Below are 15,113 nucleotides of genomic sequence, written 5' to 3' on the forward strand. Positions count from 1 at the left end.
AAGGAGGTAGAGATAGAGAGAGAAATGGACAAGGAAGATAACATGTGTGAGAGAATAAGGTTGGTAGTGACAGAGAAAAAGAAAAAAAAAAGAGACAGCGCAGTAGAGAGCATGAGCATGATGACCGAGAGAAATAGACAAGGAGGATGAGTGTGAGGGAAAGAAGGTGAAAGTGACAGAGAAATGGACGAAGAAAAGCGAGGGAGAAAAGAGGGTGGTGACAGAGAGAGAAATGGACAAAGAAGAGAACGACACAAAATGAAGGGGGAAGTGGCAGAGCGGGAGTGAAGACGTAGTGTGAGAAAGGAAAGCAGGTAGTGACAGAAAAAAGTAAACAAATAGCAAGAGAGGGCTGAGTAGTGACACAGAGAGAGAATGAACGGACAGACAAATAAAGATGAATGCCCATGAGAGAGGGTGTGAGAAAGGTAGGTGATCTACAGAAAGAAAGAGAGAATGAAATGGAGAGGGGTAAAGAGGAGACAAGAGGAAGTGAATAGGAATCAGTAGAGAGGAACGGGGAAGAGGAGAACAAAGGGAGAGTCAGGGAAAAGGGGGAACCACTGAAATAGAGGAGGAAGGGAGAAGATGAGTGTGAAAGAGGATAGCATAGTGGCAGAGTGATAGATGGATAAAAAAGGGCGATGGAGCACGCGGGAGTGAGAGGCAAATGGTTAATGAGAGGTTGATTAGAAGATAGCAAGGAGAGAGGAACGTGTGATGACAGCGAGAGAAGGGCAGAAGAAAAGTGTGTGATAGATGAGTGTTTAACAGTAAGAGAGTGGAGGAAAAATAGAAAAGTGGAGGTAGAATATAAGAGAGCAAGGGGAATCAAATAAGAGTTGAGGAAGAAGAGAGGTCATCAATACAAAAATGGAGAGTGCCTAAACAGGCATTGGTAAAGATGGGGCATGTTTAGACAGAAATGACGAAGTGCGGTGCTGCAAGCAATTTAGCAGTCCCGCGCTATATGATTTCAAAAACACAGGGATGTGCCTTATTCGCAAGAATATGGTGCACCCGTGTTTTTCCTAGCGCTGGCACTAAAAAAGGTGCCTTGCACCAACACAGACACCCTTGGGCCATGGTGCAAGGGTACCTGCGTTGCTGGGATGATTGTTTATGTGCAGGAAGAGACACCTTCCTGCACATTAACAATCATTGAAGGTGATTTGCTCCTTCTATGTGCACTGTAGAATGCAGCACACGTATAGGAAAAAACGAGGAGAAATAAAAGTATTTCTCCTTGTTGCGCCACTCTAACCCCTGCTTTTCAATGGTGTTAGTTTTTGGTGCTGCCCTAGATTTACATATCCTTGTAAATCTAGGGCAGCGTCAAAAAGCAATGGGTGTTGCGGTGGAACGGTCATAGCAACACCCATTGCACATCTCTTTCACGCAAAGTGATGCTTGAAAAGGGAGCTAATTACAAAGCCATGAAAAGCCACACAGGGTGCTTTGTTTGGCCTTGTAAATATGTGCCAGCACACAGTGCCACTGGAGCGTCAAAAACATCACGCTGGAGACTTGTAAATATGCCTCAATATGTCTAGCATTTGGGACTTACAGGATTGATCAGTGCGTTTTGGCGAACTTGTACAGGCTCCATAAAAAGCACAATGCTTTTGTTGATGCTATTTGGCATCATCTAAAACAAAAGGTCCGATGACCTCGCCGCTGTTGTAAGTTACTTCATTTTCACCCACAAATTCACACTAGTGCTGTTTTCTTTTATTTTTTGTTTACTTAGCTAAGATGGTTGATGACACTTAGATTGGTCAAAAAAGAAAATACATTTTAAATGCGCTAATAGCTCCTGCCATTAGTTCTCCAGAGTTGTGTAACTAGATTGCCGACTTCTTTGCTTTGAAGGTATCTAAAATATACGACTATTTTCCTGATGAGGCCCGTAACTGCAATTTTTCTCAATTGGAAAGAACTTCTGCATTTGGGGCCAACTACCTCTCAAAATTTTCGGCTCCCTCGATGGAAGATTTGAATGGCATAGCTCTAAGTATTAAATCTGGTTCACCAATGGATCCAGCTTCGCCTAAAATCATTAGGCAAGGGCTAGCCATAATACTACCTTATGTACAGCAAACTTTGGAGCTATCCTTCCACTGTGGTGAGGTCCCGAGCAATTGGAAGCAAGCAATTGTCCTCCCCCTAAAGAAAAAAACATCTGCAAATCCGTCTTTGTTGGATAACCTGCGTCCTATTTCACTCCTGCCTTACTTCTCTAAAATAGCAGAAAAGGTGGTTAACACTCAATTGGTTGTGCATAATAACCGGCACAACCTATTCCACCCCACACAATCAGGCTTTAGAGCAACGTACTCTACGGAGTCAGCGGTACTCCTCGACACGAAGACATTACGCTGGTGAGCAGATGATGCGCAGACTGTAGCTCTGGTCCTGCTGGACCTCAGCGCAGCCTTCAACACGGTATCCCACAAACTGCTCTTGCAGAGACCTTGGTCAGTCGGACTGGAGGGAGCAGCTCTAAAGTGGATGGCTTCCTTCCTTCGAGATCATAGTTTTCAATGTTGCACGACATCCGCATATGTCCAAATGTATTCCACTCCCACAAGGGGTCCCACAGGGCTCAATTTTGAGCCCAACTCTTTTTAATCTTTGCATCAGACCCCTGGCTGAGATTGTGGAAAAACACAATGTCATCATTGTGTCCTATGCGGGCGACACCCAGCTTGTTGTCACCCTATCCCACAACTCAGAAGATGCAGCCATCCAGTTCCCTTCCTGTCTGAGGGACCTTGCTTCCTGGATGTCAAGTAATTGCCTTAAGCTGAACGGCAGTAAAACTGGGGTCTTGGTCGTAGGGAAGTCCCCTTCCATGCTGATCCTCAGCATGGTGGCCCCAGACTCTGAGTCTCACACCCATCCCTAAGGCGGAAGTTTAAGATTTAGGGGTTTGGTTGGACCCTAAACTCTCCATCGAGACCCATACTAGGAAGGTTACAGGGAAATGTTTTGGAACCGTAAAAGTTTTGATGAAAACTCTGGAGATCCTCCCAATTTCAGCCAGGAAAACCCTGGTCCATACTCTTGTAACATCCCAGCTGGGCTATAAAAATGTCTTCTATCTTGGAGCAACAAAAAATGTCTCCATTGGCTGCAACGCATTCAGAATGCAGCAGCATGTCTAGTTCTCACCTTTTGTAGGAGAGTTTCCTCTGTGAAAGCCCTTGACTCACTGCACTAGCTTCCTGTCAACAAAAGAACTCTTTTTTAAACTTTGATCTTCTACCATCGGGGTCTTAAGGGGAAAGGACCCAGCTATCTCCATGATTTTCTTGTCCCCCTTAATCCAACATGTCAACTTAGGTCACCCAGGGCTCCCTGGGTTAAAGTCCCTACAATTCAAAGAGCAAGAATGGGTGCACGTTCATTTGGTTATTTGGCAGCCAAAAGCTGGAATGCATTACCCCTTTCTCTCTGGGCAGAGCCACTGGAGAACATTTTCCAAAAAAAGATTAAAAACTTGGCTCTTCCAGCTCTGAGGTCTCATGTTCGTATTGGCCCTGTTCTTGGGTCCATTCAGTCATCTTTACATAGTAGCTCCTAGGGCGGGGACACACCAGCTGGTATTACAAAGTATTTTATAAATTGACATTATTATTAATACGAGTGAGTGTGGTGTGTTGTTTGTTTTAGTCTTGAGGCGGAAGCCGGGACTTGTTTAAACCTTTGCCGCTTGATTGGAAAGCTTACATTTGTTTTTAAACGCGCACTGAAAGATCGAATACTTTTGGGAAACTGCACTTTTTAAAACTGTTATTGCAATTGCTACTTACAATTGAGATCGCCGCTGAATGAGAGTGGATCCTGCCCCCCCCCCCCCTCGAGAACTCGATTGAGCCTCCGGCTCACCTACCGCATTAGCATTTCCGGGCCCGCCATCTTGGGTGAGGAACACGAGCACACAGACCAGTGCTTGGCCCCTCCCACCCTCACGCCCTCACCACTACAAAAGAACCTTAAAACTCCACACCCCCACTGAATACGAGTGAGTGTGGTGTGTTGTTTGTTTTAGTCTTGAGGCGGAAGCCGGGACTTGTTTAAAACTTTGCTGCTTGATTGGAAAGCTTACATTTGTTTTTAAACGCGCACTGAAAGATCGAATACTTTTGGGAAACTGCACTTTTTAAAACTGTTATTGCAATTGCTACTTACAATTGAGATCGCCGCTGAATGAGAGCGGATCCTGCCCCCACCCCTCAAGAACTCGATTGAGCCTCCGGCTCACCTACCGCATTAGCATTTCCGGGCCCGCCATCTTGGGTGAGGAACACGAGCACGCAGACCAGTGCTTGGCCCCTCCCACCCTCACACCCTCTCCACTACAAAAGAACCTTAAAACTCCACACCCCCACTGAATACGAGTGAGTGTGGTGTGTTGTTTGTTTTAGTCTTGAGGCGGAAGCCGGGACTTGTTTAAAACTTTGCCGCTTGATTGGAAAGCTTACATTTGTTTTTAAACGCGCACTGAAAGATCGAATACTTTTGGGAAACTGCACTTTTTAAAACTGTTATTGCAATTGCTACTTACAATGGAGATCGCCGCTGAATGAGAGCGGATCCTGCGCCCCCCCCTCGAGAACTCGATTGAGCCTCCGGCTCACCTACCGCATTAGTATTTCCGGGCCTGCCATCTTGGGTGAGGAACACGAGCACACAGACCAGTGCTTGGCCCCTCCCACCCTCACGCCCTCGCCACTACAAAAGAACCTTACAACTCCACACCCCCACTGAATACGAGTGAGTGTGGTGTGTTGTTTGTTTTAGTCTTGAGGCGGAAGCCGGGACTTGTTTAAAACTTTGCCGCTTGATTGGAAAGCTTACATTTGTTTTTAAACGCGCACTGAAAGATCGAATACTTTTGGGAAACTGCACTTTTTAAAACTGTTATTGCAATTGCTACTTACAATTGAGATCGCCGCTGAATGAGAGCGGATCCTGCCCCCCCCTCGAGAACTCGATTGAGCCTCCGGCTCACCTACCGCATTAGTATTTCCGGGCCCGCCATCTTGGGTGAGGAACACGAGCACACAGACCAGTGCTTGGCCCCTCCCACCCTCACGCCCCCGCCACTACATAATGGTGCCCTTTCCCAGGAGGCGCAGCGGACGGGCGCAGCGGCGGCACCAAAGATGCGCCAAAGGCAAGCCCGTCTGCACCCGTCTGCGACAGGGGACCAGGGGCCACGACCGCTGGTCAAAATAATTCCATCCACTACTCCTCCAGCACCTTACATCAATTCCGAGGCCCCACCACTGCCTCGCATTCTGGGATCCTACCACAAAACTCTTCAACTGCCAACACTGTACGTATCAAAGTTGCCCAACAAACCCCCCTCCCCCCCTCATATCATATGTTCCTGGTGAACTGCAGGTCTCTCCCTAAACATGCTGCGGAGATGTCTCTGCTGATCTCTGACAAAGTACCCGATGCCATATTTCTCACGGAGACATGGCTACAAACAGACTCCGACCCCGATGTCATTCAAGCACTCCCTGCAGGATATCAAATACTTCGGGCTGATCGTCCGTCAGGAAAAGGCGGCGGCATAGCTGTCATTTACAAGGATTGTTACACCTGCCGTACCTCTCCCACTAACCTATCCAGCTGCGAACACCTCACATTTTCGCTGGACTTCTCCCCCACATGTACCTTCTCAGGGACTCTCATTTATCGCCCACCCGGTGCCCCGACCAACTTTATAAACCACCTCGCACCGGCGGTAGCTAGTGGAGTTTGCACCTCACCAAATTACACCTTATTAGGCGACCTTAATGTTCACCTGGATGACCCCCAGAACTCGTCTGCCGCCGAACTTCGCAATAATCTGGAGGCACTAGAACTCTCCCAGCGAGTACTGCAATCCACCCACTATAAAGGCCACCTACTGGACCCAATCTTTAGTAACTGTATCCATCTCACAGTTAGTCCACCCATCCCCCTCCCATGGACGGACCACTTTCTGATCCCATTCACCTGGGCGCCGTTAGGTTCACGCCCCTCACCCCCCCCCGACCCCTCCACTCCCAGGAGAGACCGCAAATGGTCACAACTTAATCCCAACCTGTGGGCAACCACATTGGAAACCTCTGTCCCAGAAAACAACCCCGACCCGATTGTCAGTAATGACAACTTCAATAAATGGATCACCACTTCCCTAGATTCCATTATCCCATTCAAAGACGTCAAACTCAAACAGAGACCAAAAAATTCACCGTGGTACTCACAGGACCTGCGCCTTCTCAAGAAAGAATGCAAAAAATTAGAACGGAAATGGCGCATTGATTATTCACAAACCAGCAAAGATGAATATCGGGCTGCCATAAAACGCTATAAAACCGACATAAAAAAAGCTCAAGCAATCTTTTATGAATATAAAATAAATGAAGCAGCATCTAAACCCAGGGAGATATTTCATATCGCGAAAAGCCTGCTCAAACTTCCCGACAAGTCACCAGACCCTCTAAATGCTCAAACTCGCTGCAATGAACAGGCCGACTACTTTTACAACAAAATAGCTACGATCTACTCCTCCTTTCCCCTACCCCCTCACCCCCAAACAGAGCAGAAGGATACCAGACCATCCCCTCCTACCACCCTGGAAACCTTCCCACCACTGGAGCCTACCAGCCTGGAAAACCATAATACTCCAGGTAAAGTCTGGATCTCCCAGTGACCCAGCCCCAGCTCAGCTTCTCAGAACAATCACCCCCACCATCCTACCTACCATCCTAAATCTGATTAACAACTCTCTATCTCCTGGCCTCGTTCCCCCGAAGTGGAAACAGGCAACAGTCAGGGCTCTCCTGAAAAAAGCCAACCTAAATCAGATGAACCCAGGAAATTATCGCCCGATCTCCCTGCTGCCATGGATAACCAAAATTGCAGAAAAACAAGTTAATAAATCTCTCACAGAATTCCTGGAAGTAAATAACTTACTGGACACATCACAGACTGGGTTCCGTCCCATGCACGGAACAGAAACCGCGCTATTGGCGGTAATGGAAGGAGCTAGAACGATTGTGGATCAGGGCGGCACTGCGGCCATTATCTTATTGGACCTCAGTGCCACAGAATCTCAGAGCTAGGAATAACTTCCACAGCAGCAGCCTGGCTACAATCATTCCTATCAGAGCGCTCATTCCGAGTCTGTGAGGGCAATATCACCTCGCCCAGTAAACCACTCAGTTGTGGGGTCCCCCAGGGCTGGTCCCTAAGCCCCACACTGTTTAACATATACATGCGCCCCCTCGCTGAAATAGTCCGCCCTTTCGGCGTTCAAGTCGTGTCCTACGCGGATGGCACGCAACTGGTGGTAACCCTGAATCATCCCTCCTCTAATCCTAGTGATCTAAAAGGTTGTATGGAAGCAGTATGTACCTGGATGAGCCAGTCCTACCTGAAACTGAACGGCGACAAAACAGAGCTAATGGTACTGGGTAATTCCCCACAGAATTCCATTAACTCTCTGTGGCCACCAGCACTAGGCCCGGCACCCCCAGCCAAGAACACCATCAAGAGCCTAGGAATTTGGTTAGACAACGCACTTTCAGCTACCAGGCAACCAAATTATCTGCCACCTGCATGGGCATTATAAGACTCATCCGAAAAATCCTGCCGCTCCTCCCTTTCAAGGCCAGACAGATCATGGTCCAGGGCCTGATCCTCTCCCGGCTGGACTTCGGGAATGCTCTTTATCTAGGAGCCCCCGAATCAACCCTGAAAAAACTCCAGGTGATCCAAAATTGCGCTGCCCGTACCCTCCTGCGCATTCCCCGCCGCCAATCTGTGAAATCCGAACTAAAAGTCCTTCACTGGCTTCCAGTAAGGGATAGAATCAATTTTAAAAGCATGTGTATCGCCCACCGTGCCTACTGGAGGAAAGGAGCAATCCTGAATCACACCCTGATCACCCCTTACCACCCCAACAGACAGCTAAGGTCGACCCATACCTTTCAAGTCATCAACCCCAGGTTCAAAAGAGAAAGGAGTGGAGGAAGAATGTTCTCAACAAACGCGGCAAGTCTCTGGAACTCCCTCCCAATCTCTATCCGCTCAGAACCTAACATTCTGCACTTTTGGAAGAAATTAAAAACCTTTTCTAAGCGCTAGGATATCATATCATATCATATCATTAATATAAGTACTTTTGTGGAGGGCGGAAGAAATAAAGGTGTTCTGGACCACTCAAATTTAGGATTACCTTCATTTCTAAAAACATCTTGTAAATAATGTGAAAAAATATAATAACGTTTCTTCAAAATAATGTTAAATGTGCTTTTCATTAACATGCAGATGTGTATTACCTTAGTACATTCGATTGTATCACTGCATTGAGAGGTATTTTTTTCCATTAAAGTGATAGTTTTCAAACATGAATTTAGAAACATTCATACTTCCACTCATCCTGACAACAATGCCAATAGTGAACTAAGAGGAAAGTCAGTTCTCTCGGTCACCCTCTGGGGGCCTGGGTTGTTATTATACATGAACAACATTATAGTTTATTAATCAAACACAGGAGACGGTTTTGTACAGCGCATATTCTTAAGCCATATATATTGAGGTTCTTTTATATGTGATAATGAAGAAAAAAGAGGAAGGTGACAAAAACAATTGCCTAAAATAACACAATATTATCAAGGGGGAAGCCGGGATTTAGCCCATATTTTCTGGCTTCACACTGTGCAATTCAGTAACTAGATGGGCGTAGGAGGAAAGAAGCATGCACATCATATAGAACTCCTGACCTTAGATGTCCGCCCCTCCCACCCTATCCATCCACGACCATCCTCTTGCTGGCATCTGTGCCACCTCCGACGCTCACAACCTTCAGAGGGAATTTCCCTGCCGCCAAAAACCTGCGCTTCCAAGTCCAGGCCAGCCCTAACTCCACACTCTGCTTCACCCTCGCCTACAGACCTCCCTGCCCCTGAGCACTCTTCGCCGACACCATCACTAACCTCATTGCACCCCACGCCATCGCCACCACAGACTACATACTCATCGGAGACCTGAACTTCCACCTCGACAACATCAGCAACGCCAACTCCGTTGCCCTCCGCAACAACCTCGCCAACATCGGCCTAAAACAACTAGTCACCGACCCACAAGGCAGGACACAGCCTCGACCCCATCTTCGCTGGAGGCAACAGCATTCACTTCAGCCACACCACGCAGCCCCCCTGGACCGACCACCACTGCCTGCACTTCCTTGTCAACAGCCCCAAGCCTCCCGAACCCGCTCCACATCCCAGCGCAGGAACTGGAGCAGAGTAACCGAGGAACAGCTCCACGCCGCCCTCACCGACTAGACCCCCCGCCTCTACCGAAGCCAACACCGCGGCCATGGAACTCCGCACCTGGGTCACCAATTGCGCAGACAAGCTTGTCCCGCTGTGCAACGCCGACAGACAACGCCCCAGGAAACCTGCCTGGTTTCACCACTTATCACCAAGAAACAATGAGCACCTCTAGATGCCTGGAGAAGAACTAGAGAAACAGCAAGATACCAGAAAAGTACACCGCCTACAAGGACGCCATGACAGAATACCATCAATGCATCAGAACCACCAAAAGGACCTTCATTCACAACAAAATCCTCGCCAACTCTGGCAACTCCAAGGAACTTTTCAACGTCATCCAGGAATTTACCAACAAACTCGGAGCCTACTTCCACCTAAATATAAAGAACCTTTACGACAACTACAACATCCACACACCCAACCCCGCAGTCAACCTGGCCAGCAGCAACTCCAGCCAGACCACTATCTCGGCCTGGACACCAATCACAACAGAGGAAACCACTGCAACCATGAAAGGCATCCACTCCGGGGCACCGACAGACCCCTGCCCTTCCACATACACCACAGAGCCGCTACTAACATCGCACCGGTACTACAACGCACCATCAACACCACATTCGAGACCGGCGCCTTTCACAACAACTGGAACTGGAAACACGCAGAAGTCCGGTCGGCAGAGGGCTTCTTGAGCAGGGGTCTAACGGACCTCAAGAACTACCAGTCCATCTCGCTCCTCAAGTTTGCAACAAAAATCGCTAAGAAGACAGTCAATGCAGAACTGAGGAGATTCATCGAAGACAATGCCATCTTAGACCCTTCCAGTCCGCATTCCAAAGCAATCAAAGCACCAAGACCGCCCTACTTGCAGCAACCGATGGCATCAACACCCTCCTCGACCAAGGCCACACAGCGGCCCTGTTTCTACTCGACCTGTCAGCAGCCTTCGACACCGTCTCCCACTGCACACTCACAGCCAGACTACACAACACCGGCATACAAGGCACCGCCCTCGACTGGATCAGATCGTTCCACTCCGGGAGGAGACAAAGGATCAGACTGCCACTCTTCCTCTCTTCTAACCCACGGAAATCAACTGCAGAGTCCCACAGGGATCATTACTGAGCCCAACCCTCTTCAACATCTATATGGCTCCCCTCTCTGCCATCGTTCAACAGCACGGCCTTGGCATAGTCTCCTACGCCGACGACAGCCAGCTCATCCTCTCCTCACCAAGGACCCCACTACCACCAGACTCAATTTCCAGGAAGGAATGCAGGGCGTCGCAGCCTGGATGAGCAACAGCTGCCTAAAACTCAACTCGGAGAAGACAGAAGTCCTCATCCTCGGAACCACCCCTTTGGCGTGGAACAACACCTGGTTGCCCACCGCCCTCGGCAGTCCACCGATCCCCACAGACCAAGCCAAGAACCTGGGCATCATAATCGACTCATCCCTCTCCATGAAACGACAAGTCAAAGCCGTCACCTCCAGCTGCTTCAACACCCTCCATAAGACCTTCAAATGGATCCCCCCCGAAGCAAGGAAGACAGTCACCCAAGCACTCATCACTAGCAGCCTGGACTATGGGAATGCCCTCTACGCCAGTATCAACAAGGCCCTACTCTGCAAGCTCCAAACAATACAGAACACCGCCGCAAGACTCACCCTCGGGATCCCTCGACACGAACACATCAGCCAACACCTAAGCAAGCTCCACTGGCTCCCCATCGAAAAGAGAATCACCTTCAAGATACTCACCTACGCCTACAAATGCCTACACAACACCGGTCCCCAATACCTCAATGACAGAATCGCCATCCATAATAATAATAAAGAGTTTTCTAAAGCGCGAACAGCTACCTCAACCAGGAGGCGTCCCGGCGCTACAGAGCACATTTTGACCGTGAGGACTGAGCAGAGTAAGTGACTAGCGTGGTTGGGCAAAGAGCCATGTTTTCAGCATACGTTTAAAGCAAGGCTCAGAGGGGGCCTGCTGGAGGGCTGGGGGCAGGGAGTTCCAAAGTTTAGCCGCATTGGCTGAGAACGTCCGGCCGCCTAGCCGAGCTCTTTTTGCTCGAGGGACAGCAATCTGAGCACGACTGTTAGATCGGAGGGAGCGGGCTTGACTGTATCTCGGTAGACGTGTTTTTAAATAGTTTGGACATGTGCCATACAACGCTCGGTATGCCAATGTGAGTGCCTTGAACTTAATTCGGCTGGCTACCGGAAGCCAGTGAAGAAGTTGGAGATGCGGAGAGACTGATTGCTTGAAAGGAATACGCATTAACAGTCTCGCAGCCGCATTTTGGACCAATTGTAATCGCTGTACCTGGTATTTGGGAAGGCCCAGGTACAAGCCGTTGGCGTAGTCCAATCTTGATGTTACTGTGGCATGGATTACAGTTTTCCGGCAGTTTACCGGTAGGAGTCTCAGAATCTTACGTAGATTCCTCAGCTTGCATAGGCAATTGCCAGCTGTTTGCTGGATGTGGGATGTAAAAGATAGCTTGTCATCCCAGCATATTCCCAGGTTTTTTGCCGCCCGGCTGGGTGAGGGAGCTTCTCCCATCTCGGTCGGCCACCAAAGATCAGAAGGAGGGGGAGGGCCATTTCCAAAAAAGATTACTTCTGTCTTATTGGCGTTAAGCTTCAGTTTGTTTGTGTTCATCCAGAAAGCTATATCTTGGAGGCACCCTTTAAAGCGCAAGAAGGATGCCTCCGACACCTCTGAGTACGGGAACACCAACTGGGTGTCATCGGCATAGGACATTGCTTTGACTCCCCAGTTGGCTATCAGCGTGAATAGAGGGGCAAGATATAAGTTAAATAGCAAAGGGCTGAGAGCCGACCCCTGAGGAACGCCACAACTTAGGGGCTTTGGTGTTGAGGAGGATGTCCCCAGTGCTACCTTCTGTGTTCTCTGGGTCAGATAGGATTGAAGCCAGCTCAAAACCCGGCCCTGGATGCCCATCTCAGCCAGGCGTAATAGCAATCTCTCGTGGTCGACCGTGTCGAAGGCGGCCGATAGATCCAGGAGCACCAGCATCGCTGAGTTACCTGAATCCATCGACCATCTCAACGACTCTGCCACCTCGATTAGTGCTGTCTCTGTACTAAAACCGGGCCTAAAACCAGATTGTGTCTCATGCAGAATTTCATTCTCTTCAACAAAGTTGTTAAGTTGGCGCTGGATTGCCTTCTCCAGCATTTTGCCTGGAGCAGCCAATAGAGAAATTGGGCGCAGATTGCTCAGATCCAGGGGATCCCCGTTAGGTTTTTTCTTTAGTGGGAGAAGGGTGGCATGTTTCCATACATTCGGGAAGATCCCGGAGGAGATGAACGTGTTCCATATTTGCTGGATTGTGGGGGCTACAAAGACAGCTATGGTGCTTCAAATTTTTGGCGGGCACGGATCATCTGGTGAGCCTGATTTACAACGGTTTAATTCTTGCAAGACCGTGTCCAGGGTTAAGGGCTGAAATTCTGACAAGGTCCTGCAGTCTGATATTGGTATAGCTAAATCAGTTTTTTGAGTTTTCTTATCATGCCCAAAGGACTCATAGACAAGTTTGATTTTTGAGTCAAAAAAGTCTGAGATCCTGTTACACATCATGGTTGATGGTTGAATCTCCCTTTCGATACAACGGGGTTTGAGAAAGGATTGTACTATTTTAAATGTTTCTTTACTTGAGTGTTCTGCTTTCAGAATCGAATCCGCGTAGAACAGCTTTTTTGCTTTTCTGATCGCTTTGTGTAACTTTTTGGTGGCTTCCTTATATCTGGTTTCATTTAGAGGATGGTAGTTTAACCTCCAAAGCCTCTCCCGCCTTTTACATTCGGATTTCTGAGCTCTAAGGTCCTGTGAGAACCAGGGAGCCAAGGGCGAGCTACGTTTAGAAATGGCTAGTACAGCCGGTGCGATTGAGGACACCATATTCCCGACCCAGTCATTGAGCAACCGGGCATCCACGTCGGCGCTACAGGTGAGGGTGGGCGTATTCAGGGCTAGAACTGGGCCCATGGAGGCAGGGGTTAGTTTCTTCCACTGTCTTTTCATAAAAGAGCGTTTACTAGACCCCGGTTTGTCTGTCGCTAATTTTAGTTGAAATGGAATCAGGGAGTGGTCTGACCATATCAGTGGTAGCGTACCCAAACGAAACCTCTGCTCCACCAACTTCCTCCTCGCCCACACCCCACGCATCCACAGAGCCAGAGCAGGGGGAACATCCTTTTCCTACTCTTACTCCGCGGTCAAGGCCTGGAACGAGCTCCCCCCCTCCATGAACACCTTCAAGAAGTCTCTGAAGACCTGGCGTTTTGCATGAAACAGATCAGCTCCCAACGCCTAAAGCTCCCATCCCTCCCCCTCTCCCCCCCCCCCCCGCCTGTGCCTTGAGACCCTCCCGGGTGAGTAGCACGATTATTATTCTCCTGATTGATTAATTTGATTGACTGTGCGGCCCTCGGTCACACCCAGACCATACTTTGTGGCCCCTTGGAAGATGTTTGTGAGTACACATGTCCTATGGCGTTCTAGGAAAGTTTTCAATAGGTATTCTGCAGCCAGACAGCTGTTGATGGCTGGTAGGCTGGCCCTAAAAAGTGGACAAGGACCTGGAAAGAGGGGAATGAAGCGTAATGCAGGGGAAAAAGAGTACTTGATAAAGAAAAGGTTATCAACAGAGAGAAACAGTGGGAAATGCAAAGGTTTTTTAAGTGAGAGATGGGGATTGGGAAAAGCAGTGTGAGAGTGATGAAGGATTATAACACAGGCAAGAAAGTAAAACGGGGAGAATACTCTGTGATCCTGCCAGCCGAACGACCTGGAGTGTTGAGGGTTGGAGAAAGTAGATGGGTGGGTCTGACAGTGCAAGAATAAATACTTGTTTTTTAAAGAGCATATCATACCGCGTTTCTAATAAGAAAACTCAGAAATAACAGATGTTACTATTGCCGGTTTAATATTATCGGGTTTGCTGGAGTCTGAGTTGCCAGAGTCCGAGCTCCTGACTTCCAGTGCACAGCACATATTTCAGGCGTGCTTTAACCCTCTGAGCTGTCTTGCCGGGACACACTAATCGAATGAGTGAGAGGGAAGAGGGAAAGGGGGGTGGCAGCTCAAGTGAAAGGAGAGAGAGCCTAAAGAATAAGGGAAAGCCAGGACACCCAGGACACCCCAGGTCTTGTCCTTAAAATGACAGGCACGTCATTTTAAGGGAGGATTGTGAGGAAACATGGGGCGCGCGGAGCAGTAACAGAAAGTCAGACACAGGAGCGGAAGAGGGAGCCCCAACGAAAGGAGTGAGAGCCACGGTAGAGCAATGTCTGTATGAACTAAGAAGAGAGATTATTTGGGGGCACACAATTAATCCCGTTCTTTGCTGAACATCTACGGGCTTGTAATGCACGTGATGGAGAAATGGTGGGGGATTGAGTCCAAGGAAAAAGTGTGGTCTGGCAGTGGAGGGGAGGGGGTCAGAACGAACTGATATTATGATGAGAGGAAAAGAAACAGAGATCGGCGAAAAGAGATAAGCGTGAGAGCAAGGGAAAAAAAGACTGAATGGAAAGAAGAGAGGATGAAAGAGAAGCTACTCACTGTTCGCGCCTCCCTGCTATTCTGCTCCCAAGGCTGAGCAGCGAGGAGTGCGATGCTCATCTCTATTCTAATATCCGATTGCACAGACCAGGTAGAACTGGGTGCGCTGCATAGCTGAGAGGGCGTGGGGACAAAGCATCAAGGGAGGCAGGGCGTCAGTGGCTGCGCCA

At 48.7% G+C, this 15,113-nt stretch overlaps 1 protein-coding gene across 1 annotated transcript in view; it reads right to left on the minus strand.

Annotated features, from left to right (window-relative positions):
• The window catches only part of GAS2L2 (growth arrest specific 2 like 2), a 490,427-nt gene that overhangs the window by 326,031 nt on the left and 149,283 nt on the right, over positions 1 to 15,113 (minus strand). The window lies entirely within an intron of this gene.

Source organism: Lissotriton helveticus, chromosome 3_1 (assembly GCF_964261635.1).
Source record: "Lissotriton helveticus chromosome 3_1, aLisHel1.1, whole genome shotgun sequence".
NCBI classification, from domain to species: Eukaryota; Metazoa; Chordata; class Amphibia; order Caudata; family Salamandridae; genus Lissotriton; species Lissotriton helveticus.